Below are 25,980 nucleotides of genomic sequence, written 5' to 3'. Positions count from 1 at the left end.
ACATCTGTTTTTTCAGTCATGAGCTCCTAAGAGCACAGATCTCTAACACAGTATTGAATGATGATAAAAATTGGACAAATCTAATCCAGCTGAACCTATTGGAAAGATTCTTGTTATTGTAAAAAACTTTGGTCTCATTACTCAGTCTCCCAAAAGCAATATCTTTTTGGAAGGTCCAAGTGTTTTTTATAACCATTAAATATACAAAAGCAACATTTCTCATTCCCATCCCCCATTCAGACTTATACACTAATTAATAAGTGGAAGTTTGGAAGCTGACTCAAACAGAGTTCTGATTTCTCTGCAAAACCCCATCAGTTTTGTCTCCTTGTCTCTCTCCTTTGTCCCAGCTGCGTCCGCTTATAACTCCAGTTTCTCCCACATATCCTCCCTTCTTATATTTATTTTCATATTCCCAAGAACATATTCTGTTTTCTTTGCAAGTGACATAATTTCTGAGGGGCAAGGGACAGCATGAAGAGTGACTGGCTTGAAACAACATGCTTTTGACTGCGAGCCAGGAGGCCAAAGGCAGAGGGTAAGTGTTGAGTTCACTTAGCAGCCTGACCTTAAATGGGACAACATTGGGGACTATTCTTTCTTCACAATCCACAGATCAGTTTCTATAAAAACTCTAGGAATTTAATATCTTCCAGAGATCTAGCTTTCTGAGAGAGTTTACTGGACAGCAAATTAAGAAAGTCATCTGTAATCCTCAGGCATAAATGTCTCCTCACTGTGGGATGCAGCTCACACCCTTCTGTCCCTCCTGAGGTTTGCTATTCTATTCCATCTTTGCTTCTCCACTTTACTGTCTTGCCCTGTACTCTCCTCTGCTGTACTTTCATGTAGTGATGGGATGCTTTCTTGAGTTCACTCTGTGGTATAACTCATACATATTACCTCCCTCTGCTTCTGTATCGTGAGAGAAAATAGGATGTGGTTTAAAACCAAAAGAGTATAAAACACATGCAATTAAAAATAGTGGCCTAGTTGGATGAGGGGCAGGGGGAACAAAACTGAGTCTGGAGATAGGAACCTAGTACCTGAAGTAAAGTTTATGGTAGATTTTGGTCCCCTATGGAAATCCATCATTCCTGACATACCTTAAAAGTATTTCATTATTGATGAAGATAATCGAGCCAAATGCCACTACAGAAAATTATTACCTTGAACTTCAAACTCATTCCTGCCCATTTACCTTTGTGTAAGCCAAGATGCTGCACATATGCACAGAGTGTTTGAAGGATCAAAAGCATTATCATAGAGAATTAATGCTTTATAGAGTAGAATTCTGTTGCAATCCACACCCTAGTGAGAATCTGAAATTTTCAGCTTTCATTTCCCCATTAAGACTTTGTCAACTGTCATACCTTAGTCTTTTACGATAAAGACATCTTCAAAAGGTGTTGTAAAAATGTGCAAGATTGTTCAGAAAAACACATTAAATCCTGGACAGAGATGGAGATAATTTTGGAAGACTTTTAAAACATAACGAACCGTGAAATCGATAAAATAAGAATGGGAGAGGTTCTAATTAAGCTTAAACTAAGAGAAATCTGTGTATTCCCTTGTTTACTCATCTTCTTCTCTAAGTGTTAAAGGTGAAAAAAAAATCTCATTAGACTTTACAGGCCTGGAGAGCACAGTGCTGACTCTGGTTTCAGTGAACTGGCCTTATCCATCTTCTCCAGTGTCGTTCTCGAGCTAGCATTTTCTAACTCTTTTTAATTATTTTCTGTTAGTTTTGCTTTTGTTTAGTTTGGGGGTTTTTTAAGTTGTAGAGAAAAGCTCTAAAATATATTTTCTTAAATAAAAGTTGTGAGTTTCCTTTAGAGATCAATAGCATAATGTTCCAGCAGAAGATACTTTTCACGGAACAGTACAGTCTCCAAGGTGGCAAGGGCAGCGCTGTGGGCTCTGCTAAGCCTGAGAGACATGCTCTGTAGCCCAAAGGTAGGTGGAAACCCTGGCTTCATGAGGCCCTGCCCAGTAGAAACAGCATGTTGCAGTCAGATGGATTTATAGGCAAGGGCAGTGGATGTGCCCCCATCTCACCATATCCTCACCCAGGACAGCCAGGACATAGCCCTGTGGGCCCAGCATCCCTACACCAGGGGCTCCTCAAGATGGGCCCTTCTGGGCAGGGGGCTGAACCCGCAGTCCCTGGCCAGTGAGCACCTGCAAATGCTTGATAGGCACAGGCACCTCACACAACTGCTCCTGTCCAGGTGTTTGGAGCTGAATGAGTAAGGACACCATAAATTGGCTTCCCTAAGGTGAGGGGCTTCACATTACTCTGGAGATCACAGATTTCTGCCAGCGTTCCCCAGTGCCCCTACCAGCCTGCAGCTTCTGGCAGTTGCCATAATAGCCTCATACAGCATCAACACTTTTACTGAAGTTCATCACAGACGCTGTGAAAATGTAAACCCACATCACTGCCATCACACATGTGCTGCCTGGGGAGCACTGGATGACACAACATCCTGTCCAAACAAGGATAATGGTGAGATCTAGTTGATGCAAAACTGAACAAAGCTTGATATATGTGCTCGCCACCATGTGCAGGAGCCAGCAAGTGCCATAGGTCTTACTGGAAAACATTAATACAATGAAAAGATGGGAAGGAATGCAAGGACTGTGATTAACGGGATAACAGTTCAGATGCCTCTAAAGCTGGGTTTTGGGACATGCTGCTGCCGAAGCAATGCATGGGCTCAGCATCAAAACTCTGGATCAGGGAAGCAGAGAACAGTTGTGTCTCTCCCAGCTGCTCCATTCCTCATCTGCCCTCAGGCAAACACAGTCTGTTCATCTATACAATGAGAACAGCAATAGAGCAGCACAGGACACAGGCAACAGCTTCTGCAATAAGTTCAGAAAAGGACAGCCCTACAGATCACTTCATACAGTGACCCTATTAATCCTGTCATCAACACTAATATCTCAGGAACTTATTATTTCAGGTAGCACCGTAATATTAATACAAACATGGCCAACTGTAGTGGGTTGGTTTTTTGGATTTTTTAGGCCTTCCTTAGCAATGGGGTCAGAAATCTAAGGAAGTATTTCATATCATCCCTTTCGGTAACACAACATATAAAAAGGTGCAGATAAGAGAGCTCGCTCTCTTTTCTCTTCTGGTGGCTGAAGGCGACAGGTCTCTCTGCAGACGGTCTTTGCTTGTATAGACCAGGGCCTGCTGCTCAGACCTGCCGTTATCTCCGGTCCCTTCGGGGGGTGTGAGGGAGTTGGTTGGTGCTTCGCACAGTTCTGTCTTGTTCAGGGAAGTATTTAATTTGTTTTTTGTATTTATTCGCTAGCTCTGTAGTAATGGTGTATATTTGGAGGATATTTGTTTTAGTGGGGTTTTTTTATCCCTGTTTCCCCTTCCCTTTTCCCTTTTTTCCCCCTTGGGAGCTCCCTATCATGTGTACAATATTTTCAAATTGTATATATAATTATAAATGTATATTTTTGCTATAGCTTTGGCTATTCGGGTTTTTTTCTTCCCTCTCTGGGGAGAAGGCTTTTTCGCTGGGTCTTGGCACTTTGGCTGGGAGCCAGCTCCAAACTTATACACCAACAATAATCTTTGACACAGAACATATTTTACATATATGAAAAATATGTCTACCTGCTTGGTTCTTTTTAAACAACTCACCTAATAAAATGAATAAACCCAGTGCTTTTCTTTAAGAAGGTGCTCACATTCATCTCAAGTATCCTTTCCATATGCTTGACCTCTTGTCCATCTGCTGGTTAAGTGGCATGAGTGTGGGATATTTTATAGCCAATGCTTAGCAATATAAATAAGAAAGTAAGTTAGCTGCTATGACATTTAACTAGTAAAATATTTGCCTTATTTTGGCCTGAAAAGACAAACATTGAAAGCCACATGCCACATGTCTGCAGGGACCAGCTCCTGGCTCAACCATCTCTGCCTTTCCTGACATGGGAGCTCTGCATGGCCCACAGGGATGTGGCTATGGACTCAAATCTGGCAAGCTGGGACAGTGACCTCCAGCTGCTGGAAGAATATTTCTGGAAGTATGACTACAACATCAGTTTTTAAACTGAAGAAGAAAATGTTTTTCTGCATCTCTTCTCTCCTTTTCACAGCTGCCTCAATCTCTCATTTCTGGATACTATCACCCCTCCTCAGCTACGAGCACCATTTCCCTCTACATCTATGCATTTCCCTCCCTTTGACATAAAGCCATATTTTGCATTAATTTCCTATTAATTTCATATCCAACATTGTTTGCTTCTTTGCCCTAGGTATTTGCCTTATTCTTGCACTGACCTTCTTATACTTATCCAATCATTCCCTTCTGTGCAGTTAAATTATTGGATGGCCACCAACACTCATTTTTTACATTATCAGACAAGAACTACTGTGCAGTCTTCCGTGCTGGTCTCCTTCCCCCATGCTCAGGAAATGTTCCCTAAATTCCCAAAACACCTACAAAAATTTGATAGTGGTTAGATTCCTAATGCTACTAACTATATCTACTTGTTTTATCTATGCATTTCTCCTTCATCTTTCTGTTTTATGCCCGAGTTGCACTTTTTCAGGGATAGGCAGTCCTTTTTGGCTCTGTATTTGAACACCATCTCTCGTGATTAAGTCCTGATAATGATACCCTGAGAGCTCCACAAACAGTCTGTAAATTAGATTTCTGTTGAAATAAAGTCCATGAAACTTTAGCTTTACCAGGGATTGAAATCTGATATTTAACTTCAGTGTGTCTCTTGGGACATTCTATTTTATACAGCACACAGAGAGACAGCAGGACCTTAAATAAGACTACTACCCCCTGCATGGAGGAACCATTAGATAGTCTTGGAGCTAGTGTAGGAATAACTGCTGCCGGGGACCATTAGTACTTCATAGAAACACAGAGCAGCTAAGATTGGTCAGGACCTCTGGAGATTGCCTGGTCTACCCACTATGGTCAGAGCAGGGTCAGCTACAACAAGTTGCTCAGGATCTTGTTCAGTCAGGTTTTGAATATCTCCAAGGATGGAGACTCTACAACTTCCCTGGTCAACCTTCTCCAGTGTTCAGTCACTCTCACTGTAGGAACTACTCCCAAATTAAGTATCATAGAGATCTAGGCTGAAAACTGCTCAGGCGGCATCTTGACAGTATGCAGAAGACCAAAGAGAGAACAAGGACCGGCAAATGTACCTCTCAGCTCCTGAACCCAGCTGCGATTTTAGTTCATAATCCGCTCCATTGTGGGAGACTACTCACACTTTCTCCAGAGAGAGTGGAAGTCCAAACCTTTTAATGCTGTTTGGCTGGTCCACTACAACTTCCCCAACAGTCCCATATGTGTATCGATTTCCCCCTCGTAAGCTCTAGCAGCACAAGTGATGTGTATGGACTACCTGCTACTCATGAAGAACTTGAAACAGAGCCTTACCATGTGACAAAGCAAGGCATTGCTGATGCCAGACACATCAGCTCAACAGCCATGTGAGGCTCCAGCAAAAGATGAAGACAAATTCCCAATCTAAGTAAGAAAATCTGTTCACGAAAGAGCTGAGCATGTAATGCAAGCTTCTCTGGCTATTCAAGAGAGTTGATTTTCTTTAGACTGTTCAGTGACATTTATCCTTATTGAGGAGTATATTTCTGAGGCAAATATCACAAAACATTTGTCAACATTTTCGTATTAAAAAAATCTTATATCAGGGAAAGAAGAAAAATGAAACATAGAGATCTTTGTTCTCCTTGATACCTACCTACACAAATACATTTCCTAGTTAAAATATTTTTGGGTTTGAGGTTTTCTTTTTAGACAATGATTAATTATAGAATATTTTATCCCAACACTGACAAGGACTTCTGAACTCTGTTTTTGTTCGAAACTTTCTTCATTGTATGTTAAGTTGCAGTTTTAAACTCCAAAAATCTAAACAGTATAAGATACAGTTTAGGACAGGAATTCCTCTACTTAAAAATCACTTATAAAATACTGATCTTAAATTGTTATGGTTTTCACTATTTAACGGCTCTACCCAGGTATTGTAAATGTATAAAATTAGACTTTAATTGATGCATTTGGCACTACCTAACTGAGCACTGCTAACGGCACATTTCAAAGGCAAATGGTTGTAGTTCTCAAGCAGTGTTTTACTCTTTCCTTTGAAAAAAATATAGAAATTCATTGATTACACAGTGGTCCTCTTCTTGTTTTGTGTTCCTGTTGGGATTTCGTATCTAATAGAAGCCAAACAGTACAAATTGCATTAGCTGGTGCCGGTGTGATCATTTCACTCAAGCCTAGATATTCTTATCTCATAGAAAAAAATATAATGAAACAAAGCATCTGTAAACTTTTTGTAGCAGTAGATGAGCTCTCTATGGACATGCTTTTATGGTTCAGTTCACACAGAGGAGTATTAATGTGATAAAGGACAAGGTTTCTTGCTAGCCTGGACAATCATGTTAAGCTGTTTTCCTGAGATCTCTGAAGTTTCATAAAGAAAACAGATTGTGGATTTTCAATTCTAAATCATGCCTATAAGCCGTAGGCTTGCACTTTTGCCACTAACCGCTCTGCTGACTCATTACCTGACTCATTCAATGAGTTTCATGCTGTTCAATATTAATTTAGCTTAGGGAAAGCCATGCCATCAAGCATTTGTCATCTTAACACACACTCTCTTTCTTTGCGTTGTAGCTAATGACAAAAACCAGAGATGGGCCAGAACAGGGAAATGCAGCATTTGCTGCCCTGCAAACTTTGATCCTCTCAATGAAGGTCATGCACGTGGCCAGTCCCAGTAGTACTAGATGTGGAATGCAGTGTCTTTGGGTGTTGTACTTTGGTTTCAGTCCAAACTACCACTAGTTACAGAGTGCTACCCTGAAGTGATACTTATAAAAATGGTGTTGAAACCCTTCCAGTCACTACACTTCAGACACTTTAAATATTTATTATAAAATGATGCTTTGAATATTTATGAATAGAATTCTAACTGGATGTTTTCCTGGATGGAACTTGGTTTTGCATTCTTTGTAATGATAACGTATAAACAAATAAAATCCACGATTATACCAAAGACAACAGCTCAATCCCTTGCTGTTTATGGGCTTCGTATTAAATATTTCTGAAATTTTTACTTCAGAAAGCACACCCAGTGAAAAATAGACAAAAATTCTTCCAACAAAAAGTACTTTTTGAACAGATTCTTATCATATAAGGATGATCATTTAATAATATTTTTTCTAAGATTCCAAGTCAAGACAAAATACTGTTACATTATTTACAATGCTGGAGCTTTAACCTTCCTTCACCCCAACCTCAGCTATAAAAGGCATCCAAAGACAACAGGAGTGGCATCCTCCCTCTAATTAAATCAGAGCTGGCTGAGACAGAGCTAAAACATTTTCTCAAAACATGAGCAAGGTTTCAGGCTGATTACCTTTCTGCTCCTGCTTTTTGTCAGTTTCACATCTTTAGGGAATGTGGGAATACATAAGTATTTGGAGACTTTCTGTCATCTGACCTCATTTGCTGATATGATTGAGGGAGCAAGAAACAGCAGCCCATCCACAATGGAGGTGACTGCTTAGATGGCACAAAAGATGTCGTAATCTCAGAGATGTTCTTACTACATCCCAGGGACACCAAGTCCATGGCCCTGTACACAGTAGGTCTGAAAAATTGTAACATTTATTTTTAAGTTGCTACCTCTTGGACTGACAAAGAATTCTGGGCTCCAATTTTTCAGTTTACTTGGTTTTGATGTAACGCATCACACAAGCTGCTGAGAGAGCATCTACCAATTACCAATTACAGAAAGAAAATAGCTAATTGCCACAATCCCACTTCTAGATTCAAAGCCAGCTCAAGAATAAGCCAGACAACAAACTGCTCTTCATCATAGCTGAGGCATATATGGAAGTACAACTCACAGTGATCCTCAGCCTTTGGTGTGATAAACTCCCCATGGTATTTGGGCACTGAAAGGCTGGGGTCAAACCAAATTAGGAGGTTTCAGAACTGTAGTTAGGGATTTGAACAGCAGCACTGCCCAAATCCCTTGTTTGAAGGTCACATCTTTCTGAATGATTCAAATATCCTTTGTGTAATATAGGCTAAAACTTCCTCTCACAATCATAAATCATATTCTTCATTTACTGGTTGCTTGCCTGAGACCACAAAGATTTTACATGGAAGTTGGAGGAAGGAGATGAAGCCTATGAGATATCAACCACAAGTTACCCATGATCAGACACTGAAACCTCGAGTCTAGATCAATCTTCTTAGTTGATGGTGGAGCACTGTAGCGATGAAAACACAGCAAAGAGAAACTAACATTTCTGAATCTGATAGTTTTTACTTAGTGGAAAAATTCAAAGATGAGCAATAAAATTTGGTTAGATGTGAATAGAAACACAGCACATTCCACTACAACAATCACAATGTATCATTATTGCTTGAATAATGCTAGGTCTGGAGAAGAAGGATCTGTGTATATGCAATTAGATTTGCATAATTGTGAGCCCAGAAAGGTCAGAATAAGATTGGACATACTTCATTCTTCTGTGCCCTCCTTTTCAATTGCTTTTACTGAAGAATCTTGTATTTTAGGTAAATATGATTACACATATGGAAGAAGGCAACCTCCCTGCAGATGCTTAAAATTGTGCATGGAGTTGCACATACAAGAAGCAAAAACAGAACTGAGGGAAGGTCCATAGCTAGATTAGTAGAAACTGAGGAGCTGGCGTCAGCCTCCTACAATGCCACAGATGTTGCTTGTACCCTGTACCTTAATCCTCATTGAAAATCAGTAAAATATTGCTTCCTTACATCCTGAGAGCCTTCAGGAAGAAGAACAATATATCCAGACACTACTGTAATGAGGCCATTTAAAGGGTATATAGATAAGAAAAATATCTGCTGCCTCCCATAACAGTCTTTCCTCTTTTCCCTATCTCCTAGGCAGCAAACCAGGTTGAGTTACAGGCAGAGCTGTTTAGCTTTATTCTAGCAAGTGCAGAACTTTCGTCACATTTTGTCTAATCAAAGATTTTATCGCTGTATCATAAGCCACACCTGGTTCCTGTATAAGGAAAGCAAATTTTCTGGCAAAGTATGTTGTCAAGCTTTGAGACCATTTGGCTCAAAATAAGTACTCCTTTCCCGCCTAGTATGCACACATTTACAAGCCTACCTGGCTTCTGCATGGCTGTAAGGAGAGGGAGAGAAAATCAGGTCAACATTTGTTTTTCCCTCTGCTCCCATTACCAGTTCAGTCTCACTTCTAGTTCCCTTGCAAGGCTTTTACATAAAGCTTCACAGGGCTGTGCTGGTAGATGCTCTCTCTTCAATTAATACAGTATATATCCTTATTTATTTAATAAACTTTCTTCCACTTTAAAACAAAAGGCCCTAGTACCATAAAAGGTGCCATGTCAATAGGTTTGAGAAAAGGTTTACAGCTCCAAATACAGAGGTCAGTAGGAGAATAAGGGTGCCTGACACCTTTGCAAATCTTTAGCAAAATTTTCTTGTGAATTTAGATTTTCACTCATGTGAAACAGCTTTTAAGTTCCACTGCTGCCATATACATTTGTAATGTGATGGTAATGTGGCATCACTCAACATTTCTTAGGTAGTGGACACTTTCCCAGCCTAATACCATTTATAACGCTACTTTTTGGTAGTGATTGCATATTACTTTGAGTATCAGTATAATTACATGAATTGAAAAAACAGCAAATTCAAAACAGAAGCTCTCTTAAGTGGAACTGCGTTGATGCTTAGGAAGGTCATCACCAGGACTGGAAATTTTCCATTCACCACACAAGGATCTGCCACTTGAGCTGCTCAAGAAGGCAATGGAGTAGCAGCTAGCAATATCAAATTATTACTTAGAAAACCAGCTCTAGTAGGGACAGAGGCATACTAGTATAGAAATCTGTTCATAGGGGATAGGAAGACTTAAGAATCACAGATTATATTCCTCTGGAAGTCAGCATGAACTAGTGAACATGATTTTCCCGACTCTTTTTTTTATCACCTTTGTTTTTTATCACCTTTGGCTTCATCCCATGCTCATTCCCTTTGCCGGTCAGTGTATAACTTTTCACGCCCATCTCAGTATTTTTCTCCATGAATATGAAGTTGCATGGTCAGCTTCATGTAATAGTACATCTAATTAACAAAGAGTTAACAGTATCTTTAAAAGAAGTGGCTGATGAATATTTTATCTCTAATAGTATGCGTTCAAATAGCACAGACATAGTAATGTTGTCATGTAGGGTAAAAAAGGCACATGTCAACTTCACCTTAAAGGTTATAAGAGACTTTGATTTCTGTCTTCTCTGACATTTCAGTGGTGATTTCTATGCTTTCAGGTCTAAGACCCAGAAGAGTTTGCAGTTTGTTCTCCTTTCTGTGTTTTTGTGTGGGACAGTACAGAACAGACTAGACAGAGGTCTTTTTCTCATAGCAGACAAGTTGAATGTTAGTTTCTCTTTGCATGAAACTTGGTACCGTCTCCTGATTTAATCTCCTATAGAGTACAAAATCTCCTATAGAGTACTCCTATAGAGTACAAAATATTGCTGATATTTTTATCTCCTATATTCTGTGTCATGCTTTGAAGTCTAATGAGATAAGCCACTCTGCACTCCCTGGGTAGCAATGTGGAACAAAGGATTTGAAGTGTTTAGGTGCTTCCCTTGCTTAGGAATTAGCTTCTTTTCTGCTAGGAAAATGTTAGTTTTAACATTCTGTTATGTTCACACTTAAGAATTTTATGGAAAAACACATGAAAAGGGATAGGAAACATTGATGCAACTAATAGCAAAAGTAAAGGTAATTAAGCTCTAAAAATCTTAGTAAGCCCTCCATGTAAATAATTTTAAATCCATATCTCCAGATTTGCTTTTCCAATAATTAATCACATTCAGATTACATCATTATTCACTATGATAAACCAGACTGGAAATTCTGGAAATATACCTTGATTTACATGAGCACTATCTATACTTCTTATAAAAGTACAGGGTATACTATGCCACACAAGAACCACAGGAATTTCGGGGGGAAGAGGAAGTGAGTTGGGTGCTAGAACAGGCTCCCCAGGGAAGTGGTCTCAACACCAAGCCTGACAGAGTTCAAGAAGCATTTGGGCAATACTCTCAGGCACATGGTGTGACTCTTGGGGATGGTCCTGTGCAGGGCCAGGAGTTGGACTTCGATGATTTTTGTGGGTCCCTTCCAACTTGGTATATTCTGTGATTCTGTGAAACTGCCAGACATGTTTGGGCAAAGCAGATGTCTTGCTGGGTCTGCTATTCATGTTATTATTAAATGGGTTATATGTAGTTCTTTAAAGAAACTGGGGATATGGGTGTCACTTAACAAAGCATAACTTACTGATATTATATATCACAGAAGAATATTTTTGTAACCCCAAAAGAAGTCTAAGGAATTTAACATGAGCAGACTGAGAAGGGACAATTAGTTAGTGGGCTGTCTGTGCAGCTCTGAAGTACTGAAGGCACTTGGCTCCAGCTAAAACCATCTGTAATATTTCCATTTGTACTCAAATTTTAACTAGAAAGAAATGTCAGAGGGGGTAGGTAGAGTGATATAAAACTTAGGGAGCCATCTAGAAGCCCCAGAAAATGTCTGGAGCCCTAGTTCTAGCACCTAGGACATGCCAGAAGAATGCAAGTGACAGGTATAGAAAACAGATAAAAAAGCAATGTTGTTAAGTACAAATAAAAATTACATTTCTATCTTATTTGCAACTTTTGTCCAAAGCTATCTCTAAAAACCTGATGTTAAGTCTTGCTAATTATGTCTTCATTTTTTTTCCACAGAGCCATTTTGACGCCAAAAACAAGATGAATCTGGATGGAATCAGCAAACACGGAATATGATAACACCAGGGTCAGCCAGGAAAAGATGGTGCGTGCAAGCCTCAGTTGTCCTGTGTGTGGCAATAGACATCCTACCCATCCTGTGGTTGGGCAGCCAGGCAAGAGCTCTGGGAAAGGCAGCGTTCTTCCTCTGAGGAATAAAGCAAAGGTAAGGCCCACAGGCCCCACCCTGCTACACTGCCACAGCCCCTTGCAGCACTGCCCTGCTGAAAAGATGTGAAGGTCTAGTTCATAGTTGAAAGACACAGCTGATGCTGGCAGGGCTAGGCTTTACAAAGTACTCTGGCTCTCCCTGAGCTGCAAATCTGAAACTTCAGTGGAAATGCTGTGAAAAATGTCTGGACTGTGGGATTTGTGTTGTGTGGTGGCTGTTCACTGTCAGGTTGGGAAAGTAAGGGTAGAAAGTTTGTTCTGCTAATCTCTCTTCTTATTCCTCCCACACATACACTGCTACCTGTCACATACAGATGAGTTTTAACAACTCTGGAAGAGCTGACCAGAATCAAACTCTCTTCACTTAGATTGTCTTGAGAACTTAATGTCTGAAGAAAACAAACAACAATAAGCAATTACTTATCTACTACGGGAAGTTGACACAATATTTTCATAAATTGGATCTACCTTTACCGGCTTCTGGAGCGACAACATTATAAGTGATTTCCGAAGCTTTTCAGTGGAACATGGGCATTTTGCCATTTATGCACAAATGAGTAAAGCGTACTCCAAAACTCAGCAAATACAAACTCCAGGTGGACTGGCCACACTTTGTGTCTTTTCTAGCCATGGAGAGCAGCCCAGACCCTTTCCAACCCAGGAAGCACAAAGCCCAGAAAGTACCACTCCATGCAACATTTTGTCCATACTAAAGGATGCCAAGCGCATCGGCTATGTGTGCATATGTAGTCACCATCCAATACTTTGGGAACATGTGGTTGTTCAAGGATCAAGTGATGAAAACTCCCTTTCTTGTCTAAATTAGCACAGCAAAGCCCCTGTGCTCCAAAGGCCTAAATAAGGCATGGACTTCCCTCCATGCAACAAATTCCAAGCTTGCTAAATGTGGCATCCTGCTATAGGAAGCTGAATCCCAAAGTGACCCAGCTTCACCTCTGGCTGGCCAGCTACCTCCCAGACAAAGTTGATCAGGGACTGTAACAGCAGGTGAGAAGAGAAAGTAAGCGTGAATAGTTATAAAATCTCTCTCCACCTCTCTTGCTCAAAAATAGTGTCATCATCCCAACCCTTGAGACACAGTTTTATTGTTCAGACAGAAAGCTCAAAAACAAATGCAAAACCAAAGCCATTTCTTGGACCAAAATGACCTAGGGCTATTGCCCACCCTAAGTCAGCCTAGCTACCTTGACAGGGAAGAGGTCTGATTTTCTTAAACCAACCTACCCATACGTTAATTTCACTGCCAGTTGGGTTCACATTCCAGCTTCCTGCAATAAATGAACAAGTATGCAGGGCAAAGATGAAAACAGGCCTTATTCTCTTCAAGTCTTGGCTCCACAGGCTTTTAGAGCCCAGCCCGTTATATCAGCCAGTGTTGAGCTTGGGCCTCACTCAGAGAACAATTGACCTTTTGTCCTCCCTCAGGGAATGTACATAACAGGGTGGGTGTGCTTAGCAATACTTTGAAGGACTGGGATGATCTTTGGATGTAGCATGATATAAAGAAACATTAGGAACAATGATAGAACCTCTGTGCTCAAAGTAGGATAACTTGCCACACCCCAGTAGAAAAATACAGAAATGTGTGCTCAGCATATCTGTGGGAATGCAACGGGACCAACTGGGATTTTATGCCACATATAGCAAGCTGCCTGTGGAACCACTGCCATTGGCAGCTGCCAAATGTTGCCAGCCATCTCACTAGTAGTGAGAGAAGCTACTAGAGTGAGCAGTGGGCTAGTGGGCAGGTAGAAAGGAGAGACACTTCAGTAGAGCCTCCCCACTCCCCTCGAGGTCAGAAGCAAGGAACTGGATTTACATCCTTTGTTTCCTTCCTCTTTTGTTCTTCTCCCATACACAGTACAGATAACTTCAGTTTGAATTCAAACAATTTTTTTCCCATGCAGGAAAGAGAGAAAAAAAATACAGCATTTTAAAATATCCCCCCCAAAGAAAACAAAACCAGTGCAATAATCAGTTATAACTCTGAGAGGAAAACTGTCAGGAACTCTCTGAAACCAGCTAACAGCTACTTCAGGCTGTCCTTTCCACTACAACTTTACACAGAAAATGCTCAGAAAGCATGGATGGGATGCAGAAGGCAGAAAGAAAAGACACCAGACTGATGAAACAAGTGGTCAGAGCTGAAACTTCACTGTTTCGGGTAAACTAATTTGCAAATTTTGTCAGGAGGTATTTGCAGAAACCAATCAGTAGTGGCAACTGGCTTTTAATGTTAAAAGACAAGGAAGACACGGATTATAGGATTTGAGGCATATAAATCTGAGTGCAAGTTCAGAATACCTGATGCAGCAGAAAGAGGGAGAGTTTCTGAGCAACTGGAAGGTACAACTGTAAAGATGTTGCAATAATCAAATAAGACAAAAGAATTAGAAAGGTGAAATAATTTAACCTAAAATAACATTTTTTAAATAACCCAAGGCTGTAAAACATAACATAAATGTCATCATTCTATGAATATAAACCTTCCTTTTACAATGTTTCTTATATGCATGTTCCTATGGAAAGAAAATTCATCAGATTACTAGCTATTCACATAATGACCTGCAGTCTGTGGTTTCAGCATCACCCTGCTTTCAATTTGAATGACTTCAGGACGATTTTGGAGTGGCAATAGTTATTTCCCCAGGATAGTTTACAGGTACCAAAGGAAAATCTGATTCCCTATAAAATCCAACTTCAAATGTCCCATTTTAAATTAAAGGACTGACTTTTACTATGCAGCACTAAAAAGAAATAAGATGTGGTTTAAGGCCACAAAATATGTTTACTAAGGTAAAACAGCAGAGCACACCACTGTGCAGTATGGTCTTGAACTGCTGATGCAACTGCTGCCCCACAACCATCTGGTTGTGAGGGAAGAAATATGCTATGGCCTTGATGAGGCAGCCAAGGTAGTAATTTCATTTCTGACTGCCAAGCAGTATACAAAAAAGCTACAATATATATAAAAAAGAGCATCCTATTCTGTATTTTCATCCTCTATTAGAAGGTGAAGGTTTTTTAATGTTGCTTAGCATTCAAAGATTTTCACAATGTGGGTTGTGGACTGTGAAAATGGAACTGGAAGATACCTTTGGGATTTCCAGCTACAGCCCCATAATGGTTAGACATGTCCTAAAAGTTGGAAAAAGCAGGACCTGCTGAGCTGGTACATTGCTCCTGCCATCCACAGAGAAGTGTTAGCATAAGCTCTGAAAGAAGCCATTAAGTGGCCTCCTCTGGTAGAGGAGAGCTGCCAAGGGATATATATTTTTGGGTCCTGATAGTGACCATGATGTACCACTTGCGGATGAAATACAGAGCAGTCCTCAGTTCATGTATTTGCTGGAAATGATGGCTCTATACCTTACCTGTTTGATTCAGTGCTCTTGTGTAGAAGGTGGAGTGATGCAAGGTTGACTGGCAGCATGATGTAGCCAGGCCCTGCAAGTAAGGCTGGGAATTAGCTGAAGAGCAGGAGACAAAGCTTTCACAGGCTCACAGTACGTGTTCAAGTCTGTGCTACCATTCTGGTGTCTTCACCTACCTCAACAGTTGTCCACCTCCTATGTAAGAGGCTGCTGACAGGAAGGACTGCAGATTTCCAAGGACAACTGCAAAATGAGAGCAATTGAATGGTGAAGAGATAGATATGGCAGCCTAAAGTTTCTAGTCTCAGCCATTGCAACAGCTCTTGTAGAAAAGGCTTAAAAGCTTAATCTCACTAAAAAAAAAGGACAACAGTGCTTATTTCTTAAGAGTGTTTTACCAAATGCAAGTCTGGACAGGGATGGAAAATGAAGACTAAGTATTGCATTAATAATGATTAAGCCTGATGCCAATCCTGCTTATATTTCACAATCAGCATAGCTTCTGAGTTGAAACTCTGTGGCTTACTGGCTTTTAAACATCTGTTTTTCTTAAATCTTACTTTCATTATGTCCTTCATTATAGAGCCTAGACTTAATGTATCCTTTATTTCTGTATCCTTTATTTCTCTATTCATTTATCAAAACTTTTAGAGATTATAGTTATATTTGATAGAGAAAAATATCATTAGGGTCCAAGGGAGATCTTCAGTCAGTGGTTGAATCTGAAGTTATCTGGCAGCATTAAGTAAGAAGCTTTTGGTATGAGGTTGAGTCTGAAGCAGAAACAGAATTAGACATTGACATCAAACTTTCCATAAAAGAGAAATCTCAGTAGGGGAAAGAACTTAGCCCTTTAAGATGGAAAGTTTTAATAGGAATGACACAAATAGATATTCAATGAATTGCTCGCATTGTAGGAGGGCAGGTGAATGACAGACAAGAAGTGTTGAGGTATTGTTTTCCCTCCTGCCTCACTTGGCAAGGCCTTTTTTACTATGGAGCTGCTTCTCTCCTTGCAAATACAACTTCTTCATCATAGATTAGTCATAAGGGGAGAAGTGAAATTCAAGTAGAGCATGCCAGCACACCTGAAATAGCAATGAAATGTAGGCATCAAAAACACAGTAAATATCAACTGAGCCTTTTCATTATGATGTAGGGACACTTCAAGAATCTCTGGGTAAAATAATTAGTTCAGTTTGTCCACATGTAATAACTGCGTCATGCAATTCATCAGTATTTTAATCAGGTATCTTCAGTTGTATGGGAGTTGGGGTATGCACCTTTTAAAACAGAAACAATCTGAGCCCAAAGGCTGTCTCTGGGACTGAGCCCTCCTGCAGAGAGCAGATGCAAATTGGTCAAAAACTTTTCACCCCCAGCTTAGTGATGGAGGGAGGGTGTTTATTGACTAACTATGCTCATTGTTATGAAAACAGAGATGGAAGGACTGTTTGCACCACAGCTTGGAACTCCACAAATGAAAGCTCTTCCAGGCACTGATCAACCCACATTTTAAGAGGTAATTATCTTTGCTACAGTCATGAGCTTTTACCATGTTTTGGTCTCTCTCATTACAGTTATAAACAGAATTTCCCACATACAAATATATAGGAGTCAACAAAACCAGGGCACGGGCCAAAGGCTTACCAATGGTCTGACTGCACTGCTCCCTCAGAAGGAAACCTTTCAGCCCCTAGAGAAGTTACCTCCACCCCTGATCTGTCAATACGATGTTAATATACAAAATTCTCTGAATTTGCTTATGTTTATTTAAAATGGAGACAGGGTTCTATGTTTGAGGTGTGGAGTATTAAAGAGTGCAACCTGCTTGCTGCTGTCCCACAGGGACCTAGAGTGTTCTTGGGGTCTCTTGGGGATGAAGAGCATCTTTGCAGAGCATCTTGTCAGTATGGCTTTCATCTCTCCAATGACATGGGGCACAGCCTCAGCTCACCGTGATGGAACTGTTCTCTGCCTTTCTGGAAACCCTGTCACATCAGAAAAGAGGAAAAAGAAGAAGAAGAAGAGGTTTTATCACGGGAAAGGAAACCTGCAGTGGTCTGCCCCAGCCTAGGGAGCTCCTTCAATATAACCCAGGAGCTTTTGAAACTCTTTTGCATCTTCCCTAAAGGAAGAAGTTGAAATCATAATACTGCCCATTAGGGTGATTAAATCATGTCCATAGAACCAATGGCATTTATGATGGATGTATGTGAGAGACATGAAATTTAGAAGAGCATCTTTTATCTGGATGAACAGCATTTGGAACAAACCAATGCACTTCATCAGAGAATTTGTTGTATGAAGTAATGTATGGGGATTTCTGTGCTTTCACCCTGGAGCATGGGCAATCCCATTGTCTGCTGCCTCTCATTCTTCATGCTAAAATAATGGTTTCAAGACTCAGCAGAGACAGATAGTTTCTATATAGTGGTCTATTTGTTTCAGTTGCTGAGAATTTATGCAACCTATGATTAATACCTGCTTACCACAGCAGTGTGTCTAATCTTTCCTATCTTACAGTAATACTTTTTCAGAGGTTATGTCTAAACCAAAAATCAAAAGTTGATATTCAGGAGGAAGCTGAGTCTCAAGGAACTTACTCTGAGCATCCTCTGGCCAGCTGGCCCATGCCTTCCTGCTCCTTCATTCTCTTCCTTCTCTCCAAGGAGCTCTAGTTGCTAACCTTTTCTCATAAGCCTGTCCCCCACTCCTGCTTGACTTTCCCTCTACCTTCATTCATTATATCTTGCAGATTTATGTGAGTAGACACCTTATCTGAAAACTTACTTTACACAAAAAGGAATGACAGCTGGAATTATGGAAATCCAATATACTGGTCTGAAACACTAATGGTTAAAGACCAGCTATCGCTGGCAAAACCCTAAAACTAATCCAGCTGCTCACTGAAGCATAAACATATGCAGTCCAAACACCTCCAAAATAAGTAAGAACTATTTCTTCACCCGCATGAGATTCAATGCAGCCACTGAAGGATAGTTTTAGAATTAGAAATTTCCTGTTGGAGAAAAGGTTTGTCATCCACAGAACCTAAGGCATGACACAGACTCAGAATAAGGTCTTCTCATTTTATACAAGAAAAAACAGGCAAGAGGTGTTGCATGATGGTCTCCAGGGTGAAGCCAGGGACAGCAGCAGGGAGTCTAGCACCATAGTCTGGTCTCTCACTGACCTCGGGCAGACAGACTCTCACTAGGAAATCCCAGCAGTGACCATATCATACTGTCCAAGCTAAATGAACCACTCTGGCCCTGATGATACACATTTCATCTTGGTGAAAGCAAGCACTTGTAAATCTAAATGCATCTAAAAGAAATCCATATAAATATATCTTTATTTTCCATCTGTACAAACTACACTGGACATGTCACAGAATCATAGAATCATAGAGTGGTTTGGTTTGGAAGGGTCCTTAAAGATCATCAAATACCAATCCCCTGCCATAAGCAGGGGTACCTTTCACTAGATCAGGTTGCCCAAAGTCCTTTCCAGCCCAGCCCTGAACACCCCCAGGGATGGGGCAGCCACAACCCCTCCAGGCAACCTGTGCCAGTTCCTCACCATTTCCACAGCAAAGAATCTGATCTAAACCTACCATTTTTCAGTTTGAAGCCATTCCCCCTTGTGCTAACACTGCATGCCTTTGTAAAAGTCCCTTTCCAGTTCCCTTGTAGGTGCCCTTTAGATACGGAAAGGCTGCTGTAAAGTCTGCCCTCTTCTCCAGTCTGAACAACCCCAACTCTCTTCACCTTGGTGCTCCAGTCCTCTGGTCATCTTCGTGGCTGTATATATATATATATATATATATGTATATATATATATATATACTGTATTAATTGATACATTCTTGGTCTTTTCTCCTGCCAGTTGTGCTGTCACTTGTTATGACCTAGGGTCCTTCCGTAAAATTTTGGTCATTCTGGCAACTTAATTGTTATGGCAACTGTCTTGCCATGAATAGTTCAATTTCATTAATATTTACTAACAGAAATGCAATTTCTCGCTCTCACTGAAGTAGAGTCCCAGCGCCCCAGAGTAGCACAGTCTTCCTTCACACATAGGGGATTTCTTTTTTTCTGAAATTGCTTATACACTTTATTTCCCTCATATCACTAAACCTCCTTACTGTAGATATTTTTAACCAAGTTTATACCACATGCCTCATAATCTAGAAATATTAGCTCTATTTTATTTCCTGCACTTGCATTGTAGATAGGATTTTTGGGGGTGGGGCTGTGAATATCAAATTCACCTGGAAAACGTAACTATTTATTTAGTTCCTTGTTAGTTTGACTCCTACCACAAACACATCCTCCGTTCCTTCCTTGGTTTTTTTTGTTTGTTCTTTTTTTTTAAGATGTTGGTGGGTTTTCTTCTTATACTACTGTCTCCCTAAAATAATTTAAAACCATAATGTGCTAGCTCAGCTCTATTACAAATATAGCTCAGAGCACTCTGCTTCAGGAGAGCCAGCAAGCAAACACAGAGGCTGCAGATGGAAGTGGTAAGAATGATCAGAGGACCAGAAAACAGGATTTATGAGAAAGGCTGAATGAAGAGATGTTCAGTGCACAGAGAAAGAGTCTGAGGGAACAAGATGGTATTTGAGCATGTAGAAAAAAAGATGTTTCAGAGGAAGGGTAAAACCATTTTTTCTGTATGCATAGAACAGAGAAAGCAAGAATGAATGGGTTTAATTGTAGAAAGGGAATTCAAACTGAATATGAGAAGAAAGCCCTAATGAAAAACTATGAAATACAGTGAAGCACTGGTTTTATTACCACATGAACTCTGGGACCTCCACCGCTAGACAACTTCAAAAACAGATATTTTGGCAAATACCCATGAGTCATGGCAGAAATGCAGTTGATTCTTCCTCAAAGTAGGGGTGAGTGATCTTCTGAGTGTCTTTTCCCATGATTTGGTCTTCTGTCACATCACTTAAAACACAATGTGAAACGTCATCCATTATGGAAAAAATTGAGATGGCAAATTAATTCTGAAAATTGGATCATTCCTACAAAGAGACATGATAGCCAGCAAATAGCAGCATCAATATACTTACTAATCATAAACCTTAATGACTTGAATCAGAAGTGAATGATTCTATGAAATAAAAACGTATAGTACTGTCTATTACTCAGTTGTTAAAAGGGATTGCAAAACTAAAACATTCAGATAAAACACATTTTACAATGAATTTAGCAAATTGAAGTGGAATAATTTATCATATTCACTGCATGATAATGTGTAACGTGCCTTACATTAAAAATGCCAGAAATGTGTCAAGCTCGCAGCATCAGGAAAACTTCCAAAATGCACTTACAGAGACAGTTGGATAAGAATAAGACAGTGCCCAATTTTATCCCTTTATATTTTCATTTCAGTAAAGACCATCAGTTATACATCTGACAAGGCGGAGGGGTATCCCTTTTCAGACGGCAGTGGGTGAGAGACACATGGTGCACACAGGACCTCTGTGATCCCCACCACCCTGTAGCAACCCTGCCTTCAGTAATGCCACATGAGGCTTCAGGGCTCTTTTTCTGCATCATATTGGAAAAGTGAAGGTCTGGCCTAAGTTTATAAAAAGCTGTGAATTTAACCTCCCAGACGTTTAAAAACTTTGGTGTCTTAATGGAAAACTATTACCACAATGACACTGGAAATTTCAATACTTTGGAACTGAATCTGCCCAGCACACAAATAAGCAGCTTGTCATTAAATTGATTGCAGATTCGACCTGTGGTCTGAGAATTAGTTTTCTTCTGTAAACTCATAAGCACCAAGATGACAAATTTTGTCCGTTCAGATCCGTTGACATCTTTCAGGGCTATAGACAACTGAAAATTAGGACCTATGTGAACAGGCTCTGGAATTGCATAAGTCTGAACAAAATGGAAAAGCTTTACATAAATAAGTTTCTTTTCAAGATATCAGTGAAGTAATAGATTACTTAGTCTTTGTCACTAAAATAAAATCCAACTGAATTCTTACAGGGAGGACATTACAGATAAAAATAATTTCACAGTCACTTTTCAGACTAAAACGGCAGTTGAGATGGAAGTACACACATTATATTAATAGTAAAAGAAAGCTGGAAGAGAAGTGAGAGAGGTTTCAGAAGAATGTTAGTTATAGAAAGAAAGAGAAACTTCAGGTTTCCCTAATGGTGAAAGGAAAAACATCATCTTTCCTTTAGAAGCTTTGTAAAACACAGGTACAACAAAAGGAAAGGAAGGTGGATCATTATTTTAAGCTGCAATCAAGTAGTGGAATGGGCACAGAGGACAGCAGCAGGGCAGCTACTGGATCACAGACTCATGGCTATGATCAGCCGACGCAGCCCAAGATCAAGAAAACATCCACAGCCACAGGGCTATAGCCCAAGCCAATCTTGGCAGCAGGAGATCAGGTGCATTTTCCTTCCTAAGCTCTATGTGAACCTGGAGTACTACAACAATACCTTTCAGATTTCTTAAGACTGTTGTGGAAACTCCTAACATTGCAGGCACTTTCATAAAACCTAGTTCCCCAGCTTCATTTCAGCCTTCCTCTGGGTTTTGGGTCCACTGGGAGCTGGAAAAGGAATGTGGCTTCCCTCACTAAATTACACTGACATATCCTATCTGCTTCTTCTCACAGGGTGATGAAAGGTGCCTTTCAGCCTTGCCATCCAACTCTAAACAGTCCTTCTGCCAGGCAGCCAAATGGACACCACTTTTCTTACACATGTAAAACTGAAACGAAGTTCAGGCAGATATAGGCACAGTGCCACCCTAGACCCTAAATGTCCAGTCCCACTATGGATCACCCTTTCTTCCCAATATCATCAGACCTTGAACTGCCAACAGAAAAAGATAACCATGTCATATGCTGTTTTGCCAAAAGGTCAGCATGTGACAGAATCTTATTTTGCTACCAAAATTCAGTGAGGAATTACAGCAAAAAATTTCTATCTAACTCTCCTTTCACAGAGTCATATGGCAAACAGATATTTATGCCTGGTGGTCTAAGGGGACTACACTGTGTTTCTCATTGGGCTGTTGTAGTGGGCAGCTGGTTCCCACCAGTCTGGGAATTCTTGTTTTACCCAATGGCTGGTAAATTACTCAAGTGAGACCTGTTGTTGGTGTTTATCACCAAAGACCTTGAAAAACAAGAAAAACTCATTTGTTTGCTCTTTATTAGGCATTCTGGTATGTCCTTTCATTAGTTCTCGAAGACTGGAAATACAGGAGAAAATTGGTGAAGGAAGAACAAGAGAAAATGCCTCTATTGACTGTTTCCCTGTAGGCTTGTTAGAGGAGCAACACATTAGAGGTGATACCTTTCTTAAAATCAAATATTTCCATTGTGCAGCAGATGTACGAGGTTTTATCGTTCTTTCTGCTGCACCAAGCTGGATTCAGAGAAATATACTCTGTGAGAGTGTGCATCAAATGAACTTAGCTGGGAGATGCCCAACTTCCCAGACAGGGTAAAGGTCTGGGAACAGAGCAGAGCAGCACAGCTCTGGTGTACACTGTCCAACAGCCTGTGGAGACCCTGAGTGGGGTATCTAAATCCCAGATGTAGTTCATCTATTTGGTTATTCTTTTGTGAAACACAGCAAGAAGGATCCACTGCAGAAGGTTACAGAACGAACCTGGATGAAGATACAACTCATAAATACTCTGGATTTCTGGTCTGCTTTTAATTATTTTATCTAGCTTTCTCTCTTCTTTGTATGGAAACTGTTCATAATATTTATGAAATATCTTGTTCCCTGAAAAATTGGTTTAATTAGAACCAGTCCAATTTCCAAATCTGAGTTGAGTATGTTTGGCCAAAATGATGGATGAAGTCCAAAGAATAGAAAAAAGAAAATATTCTTCCCATCCATTAAGTCTTCCATCTGGATTTGGGAAGCATGTTTCAAATCCATCCTATTGTCTCCTCCAGATCAGACTGCATGTAGGATGATCTAAAGGAAGTTCATTTCAGTATGAACTGGTCAAGATGCTTCCTCTAAAATGGGACTGTTTTGGCAGAAGTGAGGCTCCATAGCACACTGGTTACTGGCATGACAAAGATCCACTCTGTATCTCTGTCTCTAATCAGGAACAATAAGGGTGAACTTATCTCACATGTTATCAGTGTGTCCTGGTCTTACGTGTATCACCCATAAGGTCACCTTCTGAAGCTTCTTTGAAACTATTTGCTAAATTTCTGCTGTTTCCAAACTGTCAGTTGTTTTGGGGTTTGATTTCCATCACTCCCCAACACTTCTAGCTTAGAAGCCATCAGCCCCACAAGCTGACTTTTCCACATGGGCGCTCATATATATTGTTTCTCTGATGAATAAGAACCATCTACTGCAGTACAGTGTGAATGTACAACTTTCAGGTCCTGGATTAATGCTGACTTTTATATCAATGTTTTTTCTCTCTCCTTAGGATCTACAGCTTTTATCTTCTGGCCAGAGTAAGCTCAGGAAAAAAAAAATCATATTTTCCTGTCTTATCTGTTACTTTACTTTCCATTAAAGTGTTGGAGCAAGTCACTGCCTGTAAATATTGGTATATACTGTATGTGTTTTTTTAGGGGCATTCACAGCATAACCCTCAAAGTAGCTTTGCTGACAAAACATAAATCGATAATAACCTCTAACTTTTCCCAGTTTTAATTTTTCAGATTCTACTTAATCCTCTGTTCTGCTGCACCCTATTTCTGCAACATCTACAGATCCCTAAATATTTATTCTTCCTCTGGCAGTCCTTCTACCCTCTGGCACCAAGTGCAAAGGTAGTGGGGATGCTGTGAAACACCCTGTTAGACTTACTGATGTGACAGTGTGAGCTCACTGTGACACTGAATGCAGGCATGGGACAGAGCACAGTGTCCATGCTGACTAGAGGCACAAAGCCACGTCTGGCATTTGTCCTGATATCAAGCCAGCAGGCACTTCCACGTAGCCCCCCAGGGAGGATACACCAGGGTGAATTCTGAGGAATGCCCTAAGCAGGAGCAGCCCTTCAGCTACCAGCACACGACCTGCCTCCCTGGGCATCCTGTTCCAAATTTACCACAAATTATGACAAAAATCGGCATTAGAAAATTATGATTAAAATGGGGAATATGTATCTCCCAAGTTATTAAAAATTACTCTCAGCAATTAATAGTATGTCAGCAATCAATAATAGCAACAATCAATGTTTATGGAATGAAAAGTATGTGCAACACAGGAAGTCGTCAGAGAGAGAACAGTTGCATTTTGGATAAAATATAAGTCATTTTTATATCATAGAGACATCAGAGTACATAGGACATCACCACTTTGAGCAGCCAATAGATGTTGTTAATTTCTGGTTTTCACCTGCAGCAGCCAATAGATTATAATGTTTTCTGTTCCTTTAAACCAATTTTTATGTTCACAGACTGTTATCCTCTCCTTGAAGATAGAAGAACCTATGGCATCTACCAGTTCACACTTTCTCAGGATGTTTCCCCTTTTTTCCAGACTATTTTTTTACCTTTTCAGATAAAAAATTGCTGTTTCAGTTCCTTGATTTTGCAGTTATCAATGGCATCTCTGGATGTTTCCAATTTCTAGGTATTCAGTACTTCAAAGATGCCAGCTGAGCACTTCTTGAGGAGGCTTCTGGTTCACAGGCCTGGTTCCCAGGCTGGCAAGCATTTCTTCTGAGAGCATTTTTCCAGAAGATGTTTTCTTCTGCTAAGTACTTGTCTCCTTCTAACCAGACCACCGTTATGGCTGTTCCCATCACCTCACAAATCAGTGTCACTCTTCTGTGGCCATCATGTTAAGTCTGCAAGCTGCTAGCCTTGTCCAAGGAAGGAAAAATAGTTATTTTGGCAATTGGCTTGCCTATAGGTGTGAAAGGGTGTTCCTTCAATTTGATTTTGCTGTAAGCCATAAAAAAAAAAAAATTAAGCAGGAGCTAGCTTGGAGCAGAGAAAAATACTGTGAGGATTTCTGGGAGGATCTGAATGCTAAAACCTGTCTGTGCACAAGTTGCAAAAACAGATGACCTGAGATTTGTTTTTTGGTTGGGGTTTTTCCTCCATCAGAATGTAAGTTCTGAAAAATTTTTGCTTTATATTCCAGCCAAAGAGCTACATGGGAAGAAAATTACAGAAAATATTTTTTGCCTACATTTACCAGTTATCCCTTTTCGAAAAGAATCTGTTATTTTCTTAAATATGACTTTTTGTGAAAATGGAAAAAAACCCCAAACAACTCAAAACCTAAAAGCAGAAACCCCAGGCTAACCTCTTTTGCATGATATGAAAATGGAAAGTAACACTCCCGGCTCAGGCATGCTTCTGTCTTCTAAAGGGAAGGAGGTGGGATTGTGTCACTCTTCATTTTGCCATTGCAGAAGATCTAGACACAAACAGAAATGGTGCAAATTTTAAAGACATCTTGATCTTGCTTCTACCTGAAAATTACCAAAAGGTAGGATATGGAAAGTTAAAAAA

The 25,980-nt window shown here is 40.2% G+C and overlaps 1 long non-coding RNA gene across 1 annotated transcript; it reads left to right on the top strand.

The window, feature by feature from the left end:
• The first annotated feature begins 118 nt into the window (after window positions 1–118).
• On the top strand, window positions 119–25,121 carry LOC120324107. Its single transcript, XR_005565119.1, has 4 exons — window positions 119–538; window positions 11,864–12,071; window positions 16,911–16,993; window positions 25,091–25,121. It is a non-coding gene; the product is annotated as an uncharacterized LOC120324107 (long non-coding RNA).
• Window positions 25,122–25,980: the final 859 nt, after the last annotated feature.

This window comes from Pipra filicauda, unplaced genomic scaffold, assembly GCF_003945595.2.
Source record: "Pipra filicauda isolate LSUMZ 115617 unplaced genomic scaffold, ASM394559v2 scaffold425_size644529_pilon, whole genome shotgun sequence".
Lineage (NCBI taxonomy): Eukaryota > Metazoa > Chordata > Aves > Passeriformes > Pipridae > Pipra > Pipra filicauda.
Note: the sequence above shows the minus strand (reverse complement) of the source record. Positions and strands in the feature narration are given on the sequence as shown.